This window comes from Physeter macrocephalus, chromosome 14, assembly GCF_002837175.3.
Source record: "Physeter macrocephalus isolate SW-GA chromosome 14, ASM283717v5, whole genome shotgun sequence".
NCBI lineage: Eukaryota > Metazoa > Chordata > Mammalia > Artiodactyla > Physeteridae > Physeter > Physeter macrocephalus.
In genome coordinates, this window is record NC_041227.1 from 20,010,989 (window position 1) to 20,029,755 (window position 18,767).

General features: G+C 47.4%; 2 long non-coding RNA genes and 2 other non-coding genes across 14 annotated transcripts in view; all 4 read left to right on the forward strand.

The window, feature by feature from the left end:
• The window catches only part of LOC102981601 (uncharacterized), a 46,881-nt gene extending 28,960 nt beyond the window's left edge, over nucleotides 1-17,921 (forward strand). For 3 of the 11 annotated variants that reach the window (XR_008619348.1, XR_003683164.2, XR_003683165.2), the window contains 8 exons: nucleotides 472-534; nucleotides 2,053-2,128; nucleotides 3,191-3,233; nucleotides 4,818-4,917; nucleotides 5,024-7,474; nucleotides 11,953-12,680; nucleotides 14,550-14,623; nucleotides 15,247-17,917. This is a non-coding gene — a long non-coding RNA (uncharacterized lncRNA). Of the gene's footprint in view, nucleotides 1-471; nucleotides 535-2,052; nucleotides 2,129-3,190; nucleotides 3,234-4,817; nucleotides 4,918-5,023; nucleotides 10,199-11,952; nucleotides 12,681-14,549; nucleotides 14,624-15,246 lie in introns of all 11 variants that reach the window. The other 8 variants (XR_008619350.1, XR_003683163.2, XR_003683159.2 and 5 more) reach the window with 8 other exon arrangements.
• Nucleotides 996-1,129, forward strand: LOC112066225 (small nucleolar RNA SNORA71). The gene has a single exon (XR_002892481.1). It is a non-coding gene; the product is annotated as a small nucleolar RNA SNORA71 (small nucleolar RNA).
• LOC112066227 (small nucleolar RNA SNORA71) lies at nucleotides 2,672-2,803 on the forward strand. The gene has a single exon (XR_002892483.1). It is a non-coding gene; the product is annotated as a small nucleolar RNA SNORA71 (small nucleolar RNA).
• Nucleotides 17,922-17,939: 18 nt separating the features above from the next.
• The window catches only part of LOC114487770 (uncharacterized), a 29,075-nt gene continuing 28,247 nt past the window's right edge, over nucleotides 17,940-18,767 (forward strand). Inside the window, exon 1 of the long non-coding RNA XR_008619363.1 lies at nucleotides 17,940-18,759. This is a non-coding gene — a long non-coding RNA (uncharacterized lncRNA). The remainder of the gene's footprint in view (nucleotides 18,760-18,767) is intronic.

Genomic DNA, 18,767 nt, shown 5'->3' on the forward strand with positions numbered 1-18,767 from the left:
GGGAATTCTACCCACCACCTCTTTAGATGTCTTCTGGCACCTGGTGTCTGTTGAGTGCCCTCTGCCTGGCTTGGTGCTGGTTTCTCTGAGGCTTTAAAAAAGGAGAATGGGAGTGGGTCTTGCCACAGCTGTGGTCTTCTGACCCTGGTCTCCAGTCTCAGCAGCACTGTGTTCTTTTCTGCCTCTGGATTTGAAGTGGTTACAGGCTGTCATTGGTAATATGGGCCGAGGAAAAGTTGGAAGATTTTCCCCATGTTCAGGGGACCCATACTTGTCCCTTCCATACAGGACAGCCTTCAGTGACTAGCAGTGACCAAGCATGAGGCAGTCTGAGGATGGAGGGAGTCAGGATGTAGTGCGTTCATTGCCTAAGACCCGAATCCCCCCAACACACCGTTGTTTTCCTGTCGATGAGCATAATGGTTTCCTGCCAGTTGGGCAGATCACGTGATGGCTTCTTGTCCCCTGCAGGAGTGTCACATGGCTGCTGTTGCATGAGATGTGTCGTCAGGGAGAGCCGGGACTGAGTCCCAGGTAAGTGGTGTCCCGCCGGTTCTCTAGTACTTGAGTTGTGTGCAGGCTGTGAGGCCAGAGATATTGGGTGCTGAGGTGTGGAGAGTGAGGGTGCAGTGGAGGCTTGGGCCCCCTTCTGCTCCTGAGAGCCTGGATGGAGGCTGCTGTGATGTTGAGAGGACAGAGATTCACATCCAGTGACCAGCCACGTGCTCTTCTGTGAGCCTGAGCGAGAATTCTGTCAGGTGTTCAATGCTGGTGCCACTTACACACATTCCTTCAGTACCTAAGAGTTCTCAGTATTTCTGCCGTTAGTCTTCTCTTCACCTCTTGGCAGGGACTGGTGAATAATTGGGTGGTTATGTCATCTTAGGCTGTAAGTCTGGTCAGTGACCTGTCTGCTGGTCTGTTCCTAGGCCAGGCCGTTTCCCAGGATGCTGGCAGTGGCCTCCCTTCTCAGCTCCCTCACTGCCCTTTTCTGCCCCTGCATTCGAAAGTGATCGTGGGCTGCCCATGCCCTGGTCATTGATAGTGCAGGGAGAGGAATTGCTGAAAGCCTTTCCCCGTGTTTGGAGGGTTCACTCCTGTCCCTTGCAAACTCTGGAGCTTTCGTACATGTCTTTCTTCCCACTGATTTGTGTTGCTTCCTGGTCCCTGGCGCTGTGTGCTCACTGAGTGCCCCTTTTCCCGAACAGGGCCCTGCCTTAGCAGTTCACGGGCTGGCAGTGGAGGGCTCCCCTCCGGAAGTTTTCTCTGATTCCCCATCGCACCCCTTCCTCATCCCACATCCTCAGCCCCGCCCCTCAGCACTGATCGCGCCTAGAAAGTGTTGATTTGCTGATCGTGCCCCTTATGCTGTAATCTTGAGGGCAGCGCCTCCTTGTTTTGCGTTGCGTCTGGTGCCTGATGCATAGCACCTGGACCAAAAAAAAACCCCGAAGAGGTGGAGATGACCCATCTGTTGTGAGGTGACAGGGCTCCTCCCGTTGCAGAGTGTCAGGGAACCAAGCCCTCCAGCAAGCCAACCTGCCGGGTCAGCCTCCTTTTCTCCACTGGAATTGTTTCTGTAATGAAAGGTAGACTTACTATAATCTGCCTTAATCCTGGTCATGAGCAGGGCCCGTGGTCCGCTGTGGGTGATTTTCTAGTGACCGACCTGGAGAAAGCCCAGTATAGTTGAGGATGAATATGTAAGTGGCTCTTATACTATGTAGCAGGCACGGGGCCCTCCCCCCACCTGTTACCCATCCCGGTCCATTCTAGTCATTGCCAGGCAGCCACAGCCTGCAGACTGGTTAGCAGCAAATTGATCACAGTTGGCACATAGGGTAACGTGGGTGTTATTCCTGTCACAGATGACCTGCAGACCCCTTCCTAGGGTTAAGTCGTCCTTGTTCCTGATACCGTAGTGTGGCCGTTCAGGTACTGCAGTAACAGCCTGCCTTCGTGGGTGCTAGAAACTGCCAGCTGCTGTGCCAAGTGTTCTGTATGTCCCCCAGGGCCTGCTGTGAGTGCCCGTTCACCGATTTTCCTTTGCAGCTGGGTCTGTGTGCACAGAGGCTCCACAGGAGGCGTCATCTTCGTGTCAGCCAGGTGCTAGGCCCTGGGGCCCCAGGTAAGGCTTTTGGACCTTTCTGTGGAATTTTGTGTTTTCTGGGGCTTGGGCGATCATGCAAGGGGACGTGCGGTGACAGTAGCGCCCTGCTGTGGGGCGGTCCCCCACATGCCTAGGGGAGGGCCCTGTAGAAACCTGCTTGGGTGAAGGGCTCCCCGGGGCACCTCCCTTCCGAGCCCTGGGGTGTCAGTGCAAGTACTGTTGTGATGGAGACCGGTCCCGCCTCTCAACCTGTCTAGCGCTGTGACCCCATCGCAGACCCCACATCTTCATCTGAAGAGCAAAGCTGGGATAGCAGCAAAAGTTCTAAAAAATTTTTCATGGTGGTGCCATGACCACATGATCCTGATCTTTTTCAGCCCGAAAGCATTTCCAGTTTTTTATGCTGGAAGTGTCTTGACTCCCCCTGGCAGGGAGGTTTTGTGGGGTCTTGGCAGGACACGACAGAAGCTGCTGGGACTCAGCTACTCTGGGCTGCTCTCCCTGACCCAGGCCCCTGGCTCCAGCCTCCCGTCCTTCCTGGCTCTTTCTGTCCTTTTCTGCTCCTGCATCGAAAGTGATCGTGGGCTGCCCGTGCCCTGGTCATCGATAGTGCAGGGACAGGAGTCGCTGAAAGACCTTTCCCCGTGTTTGAAGGGCCCAGTTATCCCTTCCAAACCCTGGAGCTTTCACACACTAGCTTTTTGGTCCTGCCATTTTCTTCAGAGCACGGGCCTTTGCCGGCCCACGTGTGATATGGTGACCGGGCTGGGCCCCGGACTTGTGGAGGTTCACTTTGTCTTTGAAGTAAAGGAGCCTCCGGACAGAAACCAGTGCATACATTTGTATTTGAACCTCACACTGGAATAAGTTCAGATAATGCTGAAGGGCACATGGGAGAACTGTAAATCGTGGGTTCTGCTCTATGAACTTAACAGGAATGGAGGACAACCCATAGTAATACATTATTCAAGGCAGCCCATGACCGACATGCTTGTTTGTGTGTTGACTTTGCTCCTTTACTCTTTTTTTGTTTTTTTTCCCTTTACTGTTTCTTGAGCACAATGTGTATTGCTTCTCCAGGAGCCGCCAGTAGTGTCGAATACGTGGAGAAAGAAAAATAAAGGTGGGCCAGATGTAGGAGCCAAGAGGGGTTCTACCAATTCTGAATCATTCAGAAAGGTTCCATTTGTCGTGGTCTGCCAGAAGCCCGAGGAGTTTTCTTGTCAGTCGCTGATGAGAGAAGAGTGCCTTGACTCACCGACCTCTTTGTAGCCCCCGCTTTTAATCTGTGCTTTTGTGGGTTCTCTTTTAAAAAGGGTGACCCCGGGTGTTCACTAGAGAAGAAATTCCAGGCCTGTGGATCTGTGAGTCTATATCTGTAGACTCAAGGCTTGCTTTCTGGTTCATGTTAGGATGTTGTGTGGCAGGAGGAGTCTCCCGCCATGTAGTCAGCCGTCAGCAGGGGGCTGCCCTTCTGCCTTTCTGTGCTGCAGATGTGTTGGGTGGAGGCCGCAACCCTGCACCGGCGCCTTCACTTAGTAGACTCCGCAGGGGCAGCGTGGTACTCCCAAGAGGCATGTCTGGCTCCCAGACAACAGGTGAGGTCAGGTCCCACTCACCCCCCACTTTTGGCCTCAGGGCTCCTTTTCTTCCTTCTACATTCGAGTTTCTCCTGTTTGATCCTGTTTTGCCGGATGTTTTTGTTCTCATCTCAGGATGAAGTGAAGGTAGTGAGACTAATATTTGTGAACCACCTGGTCCTCAGTAGCCGTCTAACAAATCTGAGACTTCCCTTGTCTTTCAAACCTGCCCTCCGCCCCCTTGCATCAGAGGCTTGTCCTGTCCCACAGCCTAGTCCCTGGTCCTGGGGCTCCTCAGCTAGCCTGGAGGATTTAATGGCTGATGGTGACCATTTTGAAAAGACTTTATCTCCCCCCCGTCCCCCCCCATCCCAGACCTGTCACTTTAAACCTCTGGGTGCAAAGTCCCACACGTTGAGTTGGGGGTTGCTTGTGTAGTGTCCTCAAGCGTTGATGATATTTTCTCATTTATCCTTCAAATGGGCCTGGCAGTCTTGATTTTCACCCATCTGGGCACCTAATGAGTCTTTCTGGAAGTTTCTCTTTCATTTGCCTTTCTTGGGTGGGCATATTAAGTGGGTCTTTGCAGAATAGGATGACAGCTACTGGGGCCTTGGGACAGACTGGGCAGAGAAGTAATGACAGTGGTGGGAGAACTGCTGAGGACGGTGGTCCATCCTTTGATCAAGATGCAGTGGGAACTTGGTGTCAAAGTCTCTGACAGTGAGCTCAGACTGAGCTCTGGTGTATCTGGCCAGTTGCCTTGATCGGGAACTGCTTGAAAGAAAATTGTTTATTCTAAAAACCGAACCTTTGAGGTGTTTTCCTTTATTATCCCGTCTATTCTGGTGATATCTAAGGTCAGTTTTTTTTGTTTGTTTGTTTATTTATTTATTTGGCTGTGCTGGGTCTTAGTTGGTGGCATGTGGGATCTAGTTCCCTGACCAGGGATTGAACCCGGGCCCTCTGCATTGGGGAGTGTGGAGTCTTAGCCTCTGGACCACCAGGGAAGTCCTATTCTGGTGATACCTAGTAGGGCCTAGTCTATTGGGACCCTCTCAGTGATGTTACCTGGGGAGAAGATGGTGCTGGAGATTAAATGCTTGTATGGTTCTTCTCCCTCCTAGGTCAGCGTTAGATCTGGAGATCACCGAGGAAGTCCCAAGGCCATGAGTCAGTGACTTTGGGGTGACTTGGGATCTGGCATTGCTGGTATTTCTCCCCAAGGTGAGTTAATGCCACGGGCTGGGAACCCACCGCCAGAGGGTTGGCTGGTTTGAGTTTATGCAAATGGGAACTCCCAACCGTTGGTCTCGCCTGTCCTTTCTTGTAGATTCCTTTTGTTCGTGGACACCGGCGGGGCAGAGAATGGAGAGTGCAGTCCACACATGAAGAGCTCCCCGCCGCCTGCTCAGAGTGTCACGGGAGCACTGTTCACTCTGCACGAGAAATCAGGGCAAAGCGCTGGGACTGGGGGCTCGGGGTCCCCTTCAGCTGGCTCTGAGTCCCGACAGCAGTGCCCTTGGACGCCGTGGACAGGAAGGCCGGTCCCCGTCCCTCTGCCATGCCTGCGTGACTTCAGTGACCAAGAGTTTTTCTCTTGAGTTGGCAGCTGCTCATCATCATCACTTTTCCCTCCACCCATCCATTCAATAAACCGTATGCACCGAGCCCACCTGTGTTTTAAGTCAGTAACAGGCCACGTGCCAGTGAGGCTGGGCAGGGAGAAAGTGGGTCACAGGCCAAATCCTGTTTTCACTCTGAGCCTTTCCGTCCTGCTCCTGAGGCTTGGCACGTGGGCTGTTTGAGGTGTTCTGTTAGGACGGGGGTGAACAAACGCTGGTGGTGGGCTCAGGTTAGGACCTGTGGGAGTTGAGGGCATTGAGGAACAGTCAGGCCAGGGCTTGGGAAGGGTGATGGGGAACCGGAGTGAGACAGGTGCTGATGTCATTGGGGAAGCTGTGGGTGCCTGGCTCAGGAGTACGCACCTGCTTGTGTGACCAACTGGCCTAGTTTGCCTGGAATTGAGGGGTTTCTCAGACATGGGACTTTTATTGCCAAAACCAGGAAAGTCCTGGGCAAACTGGAACAAGTTGGTCAACTTACCTGGGTGTAAAATACATGGTGTCAACTTGAGAGGACAGGTTACTGAGTAAAGGTGAGAATGGTGAACGTGGAGCTGCCATTGGTGGACTCAGTCTTTTGGAGGTAATTGGGATAAAATCAACAGTTGCACTGAGCACATGTATGTGAACTTTTGAATCTCCATTTTATAGATGGAGGAGTCTACATGAGGAAGTATGTCCCAAAGGCTGTGATGAAAGGCTCTACTTAATTGCCCAGTTCCTGCATTTGGAATTGAAACCACCTTGGCTGAGCTGAGGCAGGATTCAGGCTGTCAGGCCTGCCTGGTGGCTTTGACACCCTGAAGGTCTGTGCAGGGGCAGGCATTCTTCACGGCTGAAATGTTCTGCCCTGCTAGCCAGTTCCTGGTAGAGGCATCCAGAAGCGGGAAGTCCTTTTTCTGTCTCACTCCAAGGACTATCCTCTGACTTCTGTTTGCCACCTTTATTCAGCTGGTTGTAGCTGCCTAGAAAGGTGCCAAGAGAAGGAGTCTGGGCCCGCTGGAGATATAGCCGTGACTGAGCGCGATGTCTGCTGCCACACAGGAGCAGGACACAGGCCAGTCCTTAGCAAATGTCCTGGGGCCACCGGGCACTGGTGGTCATGCTGGCCCTGCTCTGCCGCAGCGTGCGAAGCGGGAGCCATCCCAGGTCCGTAGGGCCTGAGGACATCTGAGGAGAGCATCCATCCAGGGTGACCCAGGAACCAGGCTTAAGGTCAATAAGGCACAGACCTTGGCTGGGAAACTAGGCCTCACTGGAGCAGCTGGTGGGAGATTAACCAGACATCATATGAGACATAGGGGTACAATGGTGAATAAGACAGTTTGTGCCCTAAAAGTGGTCACCAATAAATATATAGATAATGTCTCCACACACCAAACGTTACAGGACATGCACTGCTGGGCACTGTAGGTGTTGGGGATGCAGCTTTAAACAAAACGGGGTGCCTCCTGGAGTCTGTTTAGAACTGCTGTCCATTATGGCAAGCCACCAGACACTTGGGGCTATTTTAATGTATTTAAATAAAACTTTTAAAATTCAGGTCTTCAGTTTTATCAGCCACATTTCAAGTGCTCAGTAGCCACAGGTAGCTGCGGGGTTGGACAGTGCAGATACATAGAATATTCCCATCACTGCAGGAAGTTCAGACGGCACCAGTCTAGAAAATAAGGAGTTGAATTCCATGAAAGGAATTGCTAGGACACCTTTACAGAAAGGCTGTCATTTGAGGAGTCCAAAGAGGGCTGCTGTGCCTGGCACTGCATTCCTGTGATTATGAGTGGGGGGTTGGGTAAATAGGGGGCATCAGCCTGGAGGGGGTGTGAGAGCACTGGCTTCCGAGTCACAGACCTGGGGTCTAACCCAGCAGGGTGACATAATGTGAGTTTCCATCACCTGACCTCCGTTTCCCCTTGTGAAATGAGAACCACACCTCCACAGGAATATGGTGAGGTAAGGATTAAACAGACTTGTATGTGGAAGCCTGTGTAGGGTGTGGCTTCACAAAGTGTTCAATAACTGATAGCTATTATTATTTACTGAAGTTTCCTCTTCAATTTTTTTTTGTCTTTTTTCGGCCTTGAGGCTTTCAGGGTATAGCCTGTGATGCTGAAGTTTCCAGGAAAGCAAAAATAGTTCCCCTCCTTTTACAACTTAAGGTACGTATAATGCAATGATTAATAAATATCTAGAAACATATACCCCCAAATTAGAGGATATACGCTTTTCTCAAGCACCTACATTTACAAATACTTTTTATGTTCCAGGTTACAAAACAAGTCACAAATACCAAAGAATCAGTTATACAGATTACATTTGTATCATACTACAATATAATTAAGGACGATAACAACAGTTGAGTTTGGAAAAATCCATATACTTGGAAAATTTAAAAGTTTAAAAATAACTCATCAAAGATGAAACCAGAGGGGAATTAGAAAGTACTTAGAGCTGAATGATAATGAAAATTTCTACATACCAGTACTTGTGAGATGTAGCTAAAGTAATTCTGAAGAAGTTTATGCCTCATGTGCTTATATTAGAAGAAAGGCTGAATAATTTTTATTAATAAGTAATAAAAAAATAGAAGTAATGATAAAAATTAGAGCAGAAACTAAAGCAGAAGGCAAAAATACAACAACAATCAACATGGCTAAGAGTTGGTTGTTTGAAAAGTCATGAAACTGACAAAGAAAAATAATTTCAGGAAGGAAAAAGGACATAGGACAGAACTGGGATTAAAAAAAATACAGATTACTTTTCACCTATAAAAATTTAAACTTTGGGAATTCCCTGGCGGTCCAGCGGTTAGGACTCAGCACTTTCACTGCTGAGGGCCGGGGTTCAATCCTTGGTCGGGGAACTAAGATCCCGCAAGCTGCATGGTGCGGCCAAAAAAAAAAATTTAACTTTGACAAAATGAGCACATTTCTAGAAAACATCCAAAAAAATTGCCTCAAGGAGAAAGAAAACTTGAACAGTCTGATAAAGCCCATCTGATAAAGACCACAAGGGAACAATAAAGTCAGATTTATTCGCCTGTTGCAACATAAACTTTTTTGGTCACTGTGAAAGCTGTGACTTTCTCACAAGAGGAATTTTTGATCCTTTCTTGAATAGACATATAATGACCAAAACATATGTCCCATTGTTAAGGGACAATTGAATGCAGTCCATTTGGAGGAGGTTGAAGGGACCCTGAGGCTCTGGCTTCAGACTGTCCTTAGTTTTGTCAGAATTTGGTTGTAGACAGGACATGCATGAGAAACATCATTGGTCAGGACTTTAAAATCTTCCCACCAATGTTAGCGTTTGCTGACAAGAACTTTCTGATCAAGTCTATTATTCTGCATAAACCCAGTCAAGCTGGGTGTCTGTCACCTATAATCCAAAGCATCATCGATTCTTTTTCTAAGCTTGTCAGGTGTGATGCTTCTTATTAGGGTATCCTATGATGGGCCCGGCCCTGGCGTGAGGTCCAGCAGGTGTTGTACTTTTTCAGGAAGACTTGCCCGCTTGTGGTGCTGGCCTAGCTAACCCAGAAGTCCAGAAGGCAAGGGGACCAGCTGAACCGGTTAAATAAGTGTGTGTCAGCCGTCACTTCCAGCTTCCAGACAACGATCCGTTCTCAGAGGCTCAGCCTTGTTTGTCAGTCTGCCTACATGTCTGCTGACATTAAAAATAAAACAGCAGGCATGCCTCCTGCCAGCGGGAGAAGTGTGTGTGTGTGTGTGTGTGTGTGTGTGTGTGTGTGTGTGTGTGTGGTGTGTGAAGTGGGCCTTTGTGGTTGGAGGGGACATGCTTCTACCCTGAAAATCCAGGAAAGTAGGCAGGGCTGTCCAATGACCTTGGTCAGGAAAACCCATGAGAAACTGGGGAGCCTATTGCTGCCAAAAGATGCAGAAACAGAGAAGGAGGGGCCAAGGAGACTGGAAAGTTTTTATAATAAGTTTTTTTCATTTTTTTTTTTTGAAAGACTAGTTCTTTGTTTTTTTTATTAATTAATTTATTTTTGCTATGTTGGGTCTTCGTTTCTGTGCAAGGGCTTTCTCGAGCCGTGGCAAGCGGGGGCCACTCTTCATCGTGGTGCGCGGGCCTCTCACTATCGCGGCCTCTCTTGTTGCGGAGAACAGGCTCCAGACGCGCAGGCTCAGTAGTTGTGGCTCACGGGCCTAGTTGCTCCGCGGCATGTGGGATCTTCCTGGACCAGGGCTCAAACCCATGTCCCCTGCATTGGCAGGCGGATTCTTAACCACTGCGTCACCAGGGAAGCTCAGCTTGCCTGTAACACTTTTGATCTCTCCATCAAGTCTGAATGAAAAGAGCCTTGCTGGGTAGAGTATTTTTGGTTGTAGGTTTTCCCCTTTCATCGCTTTGAATATATCATGCCATTCCCTTCTGGCCTGCAGAGTTTCTGCTGAAAAGTCAGCTGGTATTCTTATTGGAGTTCCCCTGTATGTAACTAGTTGTTTTTCTCTTGCTGCTTTAAATATTCTCCCTTTAATTTTTTCCATTTTAATTACAATGTGTCTTGGTGTCGTCCTCTTAGTGTTGATCCTGTTTGGGACTCTCTGTGCTTCCTGGACCTGGATGTCAGTTTCCTTTCCCAGGTTAGGGAAATTTTCAGCTATTATATCTTCAAATATGTTCTCTGCCCCTTTCTCTCTCTCTTCTTCTGGGACCCCTATAATGTGGATATTAATATGCTTGTTGTTGTCTCAGAGATCTCTTAAACTGTCCTTATTTCTTTTTAATCTTTATTCTTTTTTCTTTCAGCTTCATTGGTTTCCACTAACCTGTCTTCCAGCTTGCTGATCAATTCCTCTGTATTATTTAGTCTACTGTTGACTCCTTCTAGGAAATTTTCTAGAAATTCCTTCTAGGTATTTTTCATTTCAATTATTGTATTCTTCATCTCTGGTTCTTCTTTATATTTTCTAACCTTGTTAAAAAATTCTAACTTCTCACTCTGTTCATCCAATGTTCTCCCAAATTCTTTGAACATTTTTATGATCATTACCTTGAACTCTCTGTGGGGTAGATTGCCTATCTCAGCTTCACTTAGTTCTTCTTCTGGGGTTTTATCTTGATCTTTCACTTGGAAGATATTCCTCTGACACCTCATTTTGCCTAATTTGCTCTTTTTATTTCTATGTATTTGGTAGGTTGTTTACATTTCCCATCCTTGGAGAAGTGGCCTTTTGTAGGAGACATCCTATGTATCTCAGCAGCACACTCCTCTCTCTGGTCACCAGAGCTATATGCTCTAGGGGTGCCCACAATTTGGGCTGCGTGTTGTGGCAGACTGACTGCTGTGGGCAATCTGGTAGGTGTGGCTGGCACTTGGTCTGGTTTGTTCTCAGGCCCTACCTTGTGTAGAGGCTGCCAGCCACTGGTTGGCTGGCAGGGCTGGGTCATGGGGCTGCTGGCTATGTGATCCTGGGGGGTTCTGGAGCTAGTGCTGGCTCACTGGTGGGCAGGGCTGGGTTCTGGAGTGGGTGATTGTGGGGCTGGGGGTCTCAGATTTAGTGTCAGCCTGCTGGTGGGTGGGGCCAGTTCCTGATACAACTGGCTGCAGTATCTGGGATGTCCCAAGGCTAGTGTTGGCCCACTGGTGAGGGAGACTGGATCCTGGACAGATGGCTGAGGGGTCCAAGGTGTCTCTTCTGTGGACTTTGGCTTGCAGGGGGAAAGGTGCATTAGAGGGAACACTGAGGACAGGTGGGAAATCATTTACTCTGCTTCCCATTTAGCAATCTGAAAGAAGCCACTTCTTAAACTATCCCCTGTCCTATCCTGTAGTAGATCCAGGACAACTGGACAGCCTGGTGGGGTCAGGCAGAGGGAGCTATCTTCATTATCTTGGGCTGTCAAAACAAAATACCATAGACTGGGTGGCTTAAATAAAATAATTTATTTTCTCACAGTTCTGGAGGCCAGGAAGTCTAAGACTTGTGCCAGTCAATTTGGTTTCCCGTGGGGTCTCTCTTCCTGACTTGCAGATGGCCGCCTTCTCACCATGTCCTCACATAGCAGAGACAGAGAGAGACAGAGAGTGGCCTCCCTGGTGTCTCTTTTTGTTGTTGTTATTGTATTCATTCACCTGTTTTATATTTTAGGTTTCACGTATAGGTGATAACATACAGTATTTGACTTCTCTAACTTATTTCACTTAGCATAATACCCTCCAGGTCCATCCGTGATGTTGCAAATGGCAGAAGTTCATTCTTTTTTATGGCTTAGTAATATTCCATTGTATATATGCCTGGTGTCTCTTATAAGGACACTCATTTTACGAGATTAGGGCTTCACTCTTATGACTTCATTTAACCTTAATTAGTTCCTTACTCCAAATACTGGCGCACTGGGGGTTAGGCTTCAACATATGAATTTTGGGGTTACATAACTCCGTCCATAGCAGGAGGCTTTGAAATTTAGTTTCCCTGAGCTGCCTGGGATCCTGAGTGGTCTAAGTAGACCTAGAGATGGCTGTGGAGCTGGCTGGAGAGCTTGCTAGAAGGGACCACAGTACCAGAGTGAGGTACCAGATCTGCCCTCTGCCTAAAATTCAGCATGTGCCATGGTGAATTGCAAATGTTTATTAAAAGAATCAGTTGACTGTGCCTTCTTTTTGTAGGTGTCACATGAGTGTCCCAAGTTCTCCAGCCTTCAGGAGTCACCCTTTCCTTGAACATCCACTGAATATCAGCTCCCAGATCTGCAGGAAATCCATTCAAGAGCCCAGTACATGCTGATGTGTTTCCATAGATCCATCCTGTAGCTGTTGCATTTTTCTCTGAATGGCTCCATTGTGCCAGGCCTCTTTGTGGTCACCTACAGCCATTTCTTCACCTCTTCTCCCAGTTGCTGTTCTTTCCCTAAGCTATTTTGCTCTGAACATCCTCTGAGCAGGCATGGCTGGCTCCAGGACAGCACACACTCCAAACTCTGGCCTGATCTTGTTTCTGCCTCAGAAGCATGTGGTGCTGTGGCCTCAGATGCCATCAGGGTGTCTTCTAGCTCATCCAGGCAGGCCTGCTCTCAAACGTTCAGCTGGGAGAATGTGACAATTTTCTGGAGTTTGATAATCTTCCATCTTCCTTGGTGATCCACTGATGGTCTCACAACCCAGCTGAATACTTATATTCAATCCCAGGAGATTCTGAGAAGGTGTTGGTTTGTAGAGGAGAAAAGATGGGAGATGATGGGGAGGAAGAGAAGATGTGGGGAAGCCAGAGAAGAGAGAAAGAGGAAAACATATTACAACTTAACCCAATTTAACTCAAACTTGAATGTGCATCCAAGTCACCTAGAAGGCTTGTTAAAGCACAGAGCGCTGGATCCCACCTCAGAGTTTCTGATTCAGTAAGTTTGGGGTGGGGACCAAGACTTCGCATTTCTAACAAATTCCCAGGTTATACTGATGCTGCTGGTCAGGGGACCACACTTTGAAGACCACTGATTTCATCCCAAAACCATGTGGGAGGCAGAGCACCCCCTTCAGACACAGTGTTTTGCTTCTCACAATGGGTAGGCAGATCTGTTCCTTCTTAAATATCCTTGTGGCCAACAGCCAAGTCCATCTGTTTGTTCACATAGTAGCAAGATGTCCAACAAATCCCTAAAGAAACTAATGAGCAACTTGGATCCAACTCTTTGTTGTCTGCCAGAGGAAAGGCATCCATGCTTGGTAATGAGCCTTTGGTCTCTCTGCCAGGCTCTGTGGCCAGAATTAAGCACTTTGTCATCTAGCTGGTAAAGGACTTTCTTGACAGTATTGAACCAGAAAGCCTAACCAAGTCATGTACTTACATCCCATTATATTGGGGGAACAGTGGATGGTCTCTACTCTCAGAAACCTGTTTGTTTCCATTTGGTGGTGTGCAGGACAGGAGAGAGTGTGTGTCCCACATCATGCAAAGTCCTGGGATGTGATGGCCGCTACTCCCGTTCACACATTCCACCAGCATTTTGTAGCCTCCTGCATAGTCTGACTGAACTAAGTCAGAACAGGGCACAATGACAAAATACATCCAGGATCTGCTTCAAGGCTAGGCCTGTGACACAGCTCCATGCTGGGTGTATAGTGAACCCTCATGAAATGTCAGCCTTGATTATTATGAGTTTGATTAAGAGAAGAGTGTTCCCATCATGATCTGGTATAGAACTCTCTTGCTTGATGCAATTCACAATCTCCTTCTGGGAGGAAATTAGCATTCTTGATAAATGTTTAAGCAATTTTCTGATAAACTCTTAACAAGATTAAAACCTCCTTGGAGAAATCAGCTACCCAAACACTCGGCTGATTATCAGACATTCTTTATCTTGTATTCAGTTTAATAATGCTTATCCAACCATTCTCTTTTCCTGGGAAATGTCCTTAACAAAAGGGAACTCTGACTTGGCTTTGTGGCATGATCAAAATAAAACGTTGACACCTGCTTATAACTAATTTATCTGAAAAAATTTAAAACAGTCACTATGGAGGTAGGACGCAGGAATAGTAATTAACATTTTTAAGTACTTGCTGCTTGCCAGATATTATAGGAAATGTCATATAGCTCATCTTTCTTTCTCTTTATAATGAGTTGGGTTATCGTAGCTCTGCTTTACTTATAAGATGCTCAGAGAGGTGAAGTGACTTGCCCAAGATCACACAGCCAGTAAACGGCAGAGCCAAGTTTCGAATCCAGGTCTGTCTGAGTGCAGAGCTAGAGCCAGCAATAGCTTCCCTCTTCTGCCTCTGCCAAAGGATTATAGCGGGAGATGGAGAATAGGATATTCTCTGAGAGAAGGACAAGTATAGGGCTGTGGGACTGCAGAGCAGGGACAGGTCCCTCCTAGGTACAGGGCTTGGGAAGGAACTATGGGGGAAGAGGTTTCTCAGCCCAGAAGAGGATGTAGGGGAGGGACGTTGAAGACAGAAAAAAGGCAGTTGGGAACAACGGTCTGGACACAGGCAGGGTCAAGCCCAGGTATGTTTGGAGGATATGGTAGAGTTCAATCTGGCAGCTGCAGGAGTGGTCCCCAGTCCTTTCAATAATGAGAACCATGTCTTCTAGTGTTGTGGACCCTATGTGCTGCTAGTTGGATTCTTATGACTCTGGATTGAGAGAGCCCATCCCAGTTCTATCACCTACTGGCTGTGTGATCTTGGGCAGATTACTTCACCTCTCTGAGGTGAAGCTTTCTTCATGTGAAAATTGGAGGGTAATGGTAGCATTTCTCTTATAGGATTGCTGTGAGCATTAAATGAGCTAAACCATGAAAAGCACATGTCCAGCACCTACTAAGGGCTCTGTAAAAAGGTGAGGTTTTAATGCGTAACTGATTTATGGTGGCATTATATCACTATTTTCTCAGTAGGGCCGTGAAAATTTTTTTTCTTATTTTAGTATAATTTCAGACTGCTAAAAAAGTTGCAAAAAGAGTACAAAGAATTCCTGAACACGCTTCATCAAGATTATACATATATATACATAAATTTCCCTCCTGAACTGTTTGCAAGTCAGATGCAAACCTGTTGGCCTTTTACCCCTAAACGCTTAAGTGTGTATTCCCTAAAAGCAAGGACATTCTCTTATATAGTCATAGTACAATGATTAAAATCATGAAATTGACACTTATACAATACTATTTTCAGCAGACTATATTCAGATTTTGTCAACTGTCCCATAACATCCTACATAACGAATGAAAATCTTGGATCATATATTACATTCAGTTTTCCTTTCTCTTTAGTCTCCTGGTAACAGTTTCCCAGTCTTCTTGTCTCTCATGACCTTGACATTTTTGAAGAGTATAGGCCAGTCACTCTCTTTAGGTTTGTCTGATGTTTCCTCATAATTAGATTCAGGTTAGGTGTTTTGGTCAAGAGTGCATTTCAGTGCATCACATCATTGTGAATATTTTTGTTCATGCCTTAAAATAGGTTCCCCTCATGGGAAGAGGTGGGGGGCACTGGACCACCTGCGCAAGAATCTACTGAAAGACTCGATAAACGTGCAGACACCCCAGTACCCCTGAGAGTGTGGGCCAGGAATCTACGTGATTAACCAACAGCAGTGTGACCAGTTGTCTACTTGTCTACGTTCCTTCCAAGACATGGCCAGTAGATGGCGGTGCAGTCTGCACTTTCAATGCAGCTTCCGCATTTCTGGAAAGATCTCCCTGTGAAACTTCCTGTGAATTCAAGTTAACATCCACCAGGAGAGCTTGGCTGCTTAAGCTGCTCTCCCCTCCTGTCCCTTCGGAGTGACTTCTCTTGATGCCCCAGGACCTCAAAGTGGTCAGAACTCACTTGGAATTTCCTAAACTCCTCTTGGTGAGAGACCCCTCTTTCTGAAGAGCTAGCCAGCAACTGTAAAATAATAATACCCCAACTAGCATTTTCTGAGAACTTACTGTGTGACTAGCAAGACTCTCACTTTCTCATTTAACTCTCACAGCTACCCCGGAGAAGGAGATTGTTAACCTTCCCACAGTCACACAGCAAGTTCCCATCACTACCTCCTGTTTCCATCTTGGCTGGAACTTGTGCTTCAGTCAGAGGAGCAGACGGGGAGCAATAATGTCTGTGTCTCAGGCCCAGGCTCTGAGAGCTTGGGGAGCGTCCTGAGAAAGGAGAGGATGCCCTTCCCTGCCTTGGGGGCCAGGGTGACCAGGCAGGGAGCTGCAAGGGACAGACACTGGGTCAGTCCCCTTGTTAAGGGGGCTTCAACTGTTTAGGGAGGCAGATACGACATGGGTCACAGCACATGGAGGGCCAGTGGGCAGGCTGTCTAGAGACTCTGAGAGGCTGGAGGGACTGGGGGGCTTTCAAAGGCTGGGGGTGAAACCGCACAACTCAGATTGGGATTTGAACCCATGGGCCGGGACTCAAACCTGGCCAAAACCCAGATGGGGACTTGAATCCACTGTCTTTTAATTAAAATCACATATCTGGTCTCAGGACCTACTGAAGTTCAGGGTCTTTATGTCTCAGCAATTCAGTGAGAGACAAAGCAATAGGTAAAAAGTGGATTTACTTAGAGGAATACACATTCCATAGACGGAGTATGGTATGTCTCAAAAGGCTAGAGTGGCCCTGGCAGAAACACACTCCACAGACAGAGTGTGGGCCATCTCAGAAGGCGAGAGGCCCTGAAATATGGGGTGGTTAGTTTTTATGGGCTGGGTAATTTCATAGGCTAATGAGTGGGAGGATTATTCCAACTATCTTGGAGAAGGGGCAGGGATTTCCAGGAATTGGGCCACCGCCCACTTTTTGGCCTTTTATGGTTAGTCTCAGAACTGTCATGGCCCTGCTGTCATTTAGCATATGCTAATGTATTACAATGAGCATAAAATGAAGCTCAAGGTCTACTGGAAGTCGAATCTTCTGCCATCTTGGACCTAGTTGGTTCTTACCAGTTTATGTCACATCCAAAGGCTATGTCATTCTTTTAAAGGTTGTGCCCTGCCCGCTTCCCACCTGTTTCAGGGGGACACTGTGGGACATTCAGTCTGTGTAATGCTCACAATAGAGCAAATCATACTTGTTGAATTTGTTTCTGCTTATTTAATCCTTTTCTAAGACGACTGAGGGATTTTCAAGGGAAGGGATCCATGGTATCGGGGAGGATGGTGTGAAATGAGCCTGGAGACGTGGACAGGTAAGAATGTTCACCTGGAGATGTGGGCAGGTGGGGATTTTCACCAATGGGTGTGGTCAAGGGAATTGTCCTAGAAAGCAGAGAAGGAGATCTGGAAGGCATCCTTATCAATATGTACTTCTGTTGAGGTCAACGCTGCACATTGTTTATGCAAGACCTCAACTCCCCTTCTTCGTTGTTAGCAGAACCCTGGATTAGTTGAAGTGACCACCTGCCCAGCTAAAGAGCTACATTTCCCAGCACTGGCAGCTAGTCCTGGCCAATGAGATGTGAGCCAACAAAGCTGGGCTGGTGTATTAGTCTGGATTCAATCAGGAGAGAAAAACTGCATGGTAATTTGAATAGGGAAAGTGTAATATAAAGAATTATTGACTGTAACAGAGGATTGAAGTAATGAGGGGTTGCCTAGTGAGAGGTAAAGAGAACTCAAGAATACAGGTGAAGTAGCAGATATAAGAAGCAATCATGACTCTCAGGGCTGAGAAAGAGCTTGCCCTCCCCTATGCCCTCCCCCCAGTGCTGAGGTCCAGACTTTGTTGGATTGGGCACAGCTGTGGTTCACTGAACAGCAGAGAAGTTACTGAGGTCTGCCCTGGTGGAACTTGCCAGAAAACTGCCCTCTATCTTCCCAGGGAAAGCTATCCTGATACCACTGAGGTATCTCAATGGAAGCACTTGAATACAAAATTGCCAAAGGTGGGGTTCCTGGGGGAAGCTACTGGCCTTTCAGTGCTTCTGGCTGCTGTAGACTATAGGAACAGGTGCTGGAGCAGCTGCCTGCGCTGTAGGAGGCTGCTGAGTGACCCACCTGAACCAGGAAAGGGTGGGCTCCTGGAAGAGCCCTCTAAAAGGGATTAGATTTGGCTAGTTTGTCCCTTTTGCACTTTGATCTTCCCTTTCTTCCTGCATCCTGGATCCAGAATGAAGAGGACTTGGCACAGAGCTGCACTTGGCACTGACATGCGTGGCAAGCGGGGGCCACTCTTCATCGTGGTGCGCGGGCCTCTCACTATCGCGGCCTCTCTTGTTGCGGAGAACAGGCTCCAGACGCGCAGGCTCAGTAGTTGTGGCTCACGGGCCTAGTTGCTCCGCGGCATGTGGGATCTTCCTGGACCAGGGCTCAAACCCATGTCCCCTGCATTGGCAGGCGGATTCTTAACCACTGCGTCACCAGGGAAGCTCAGCTTGCCTGTAACACTTTTGATCTCTCCATCAAGTCTGAATGAAAAGAGCCTTGCTGGGTAGAGTATTTTTGGTTGTAGGTTTTCCCCTTTCATCGCTTTGAATATATCATGCCATTCCCTTCTGGCCTGCAGAGTTTCTGCTGAAAAGTCAGCTGGTATTCTTATTGGAGTTCCCCTGTATGTAACTAGTTGTTTTTCTCTTGCTGCTTTAAATATTCTCCCTTTAATTTTTTCCATTTTAATTACAATGTGTCTTGGTGTCGTCCTCTTAGTGTTGATCCTGTTTGGGACTCTCTGTGCTTCCTGGACCTGGATGTCAGTTTCCTTTCCCAGGTTAGGGAAATTTTCAGCTATTATATCTTCAAATATGTTCTCTGCCCCTTTCTCTCTCTCTTCTTCTGGGACCCCTATAATGTGGATATTAATATGCTTGTTGTTGTCTCAGAGATCTCTTAAACTGTCCTTATTTCTTTTTAATCTTTATTCTTTTTTCTTTCAGCTTCATTGGTTTCCACTAACCTGTCTTCCAGCTTGCTGATCAATTCCTCTGTATTATTTAGTCTACTGTTGACTCCTTCTAGGAAATTTTCTAGAAATTCCTTCTAGGTATTTTT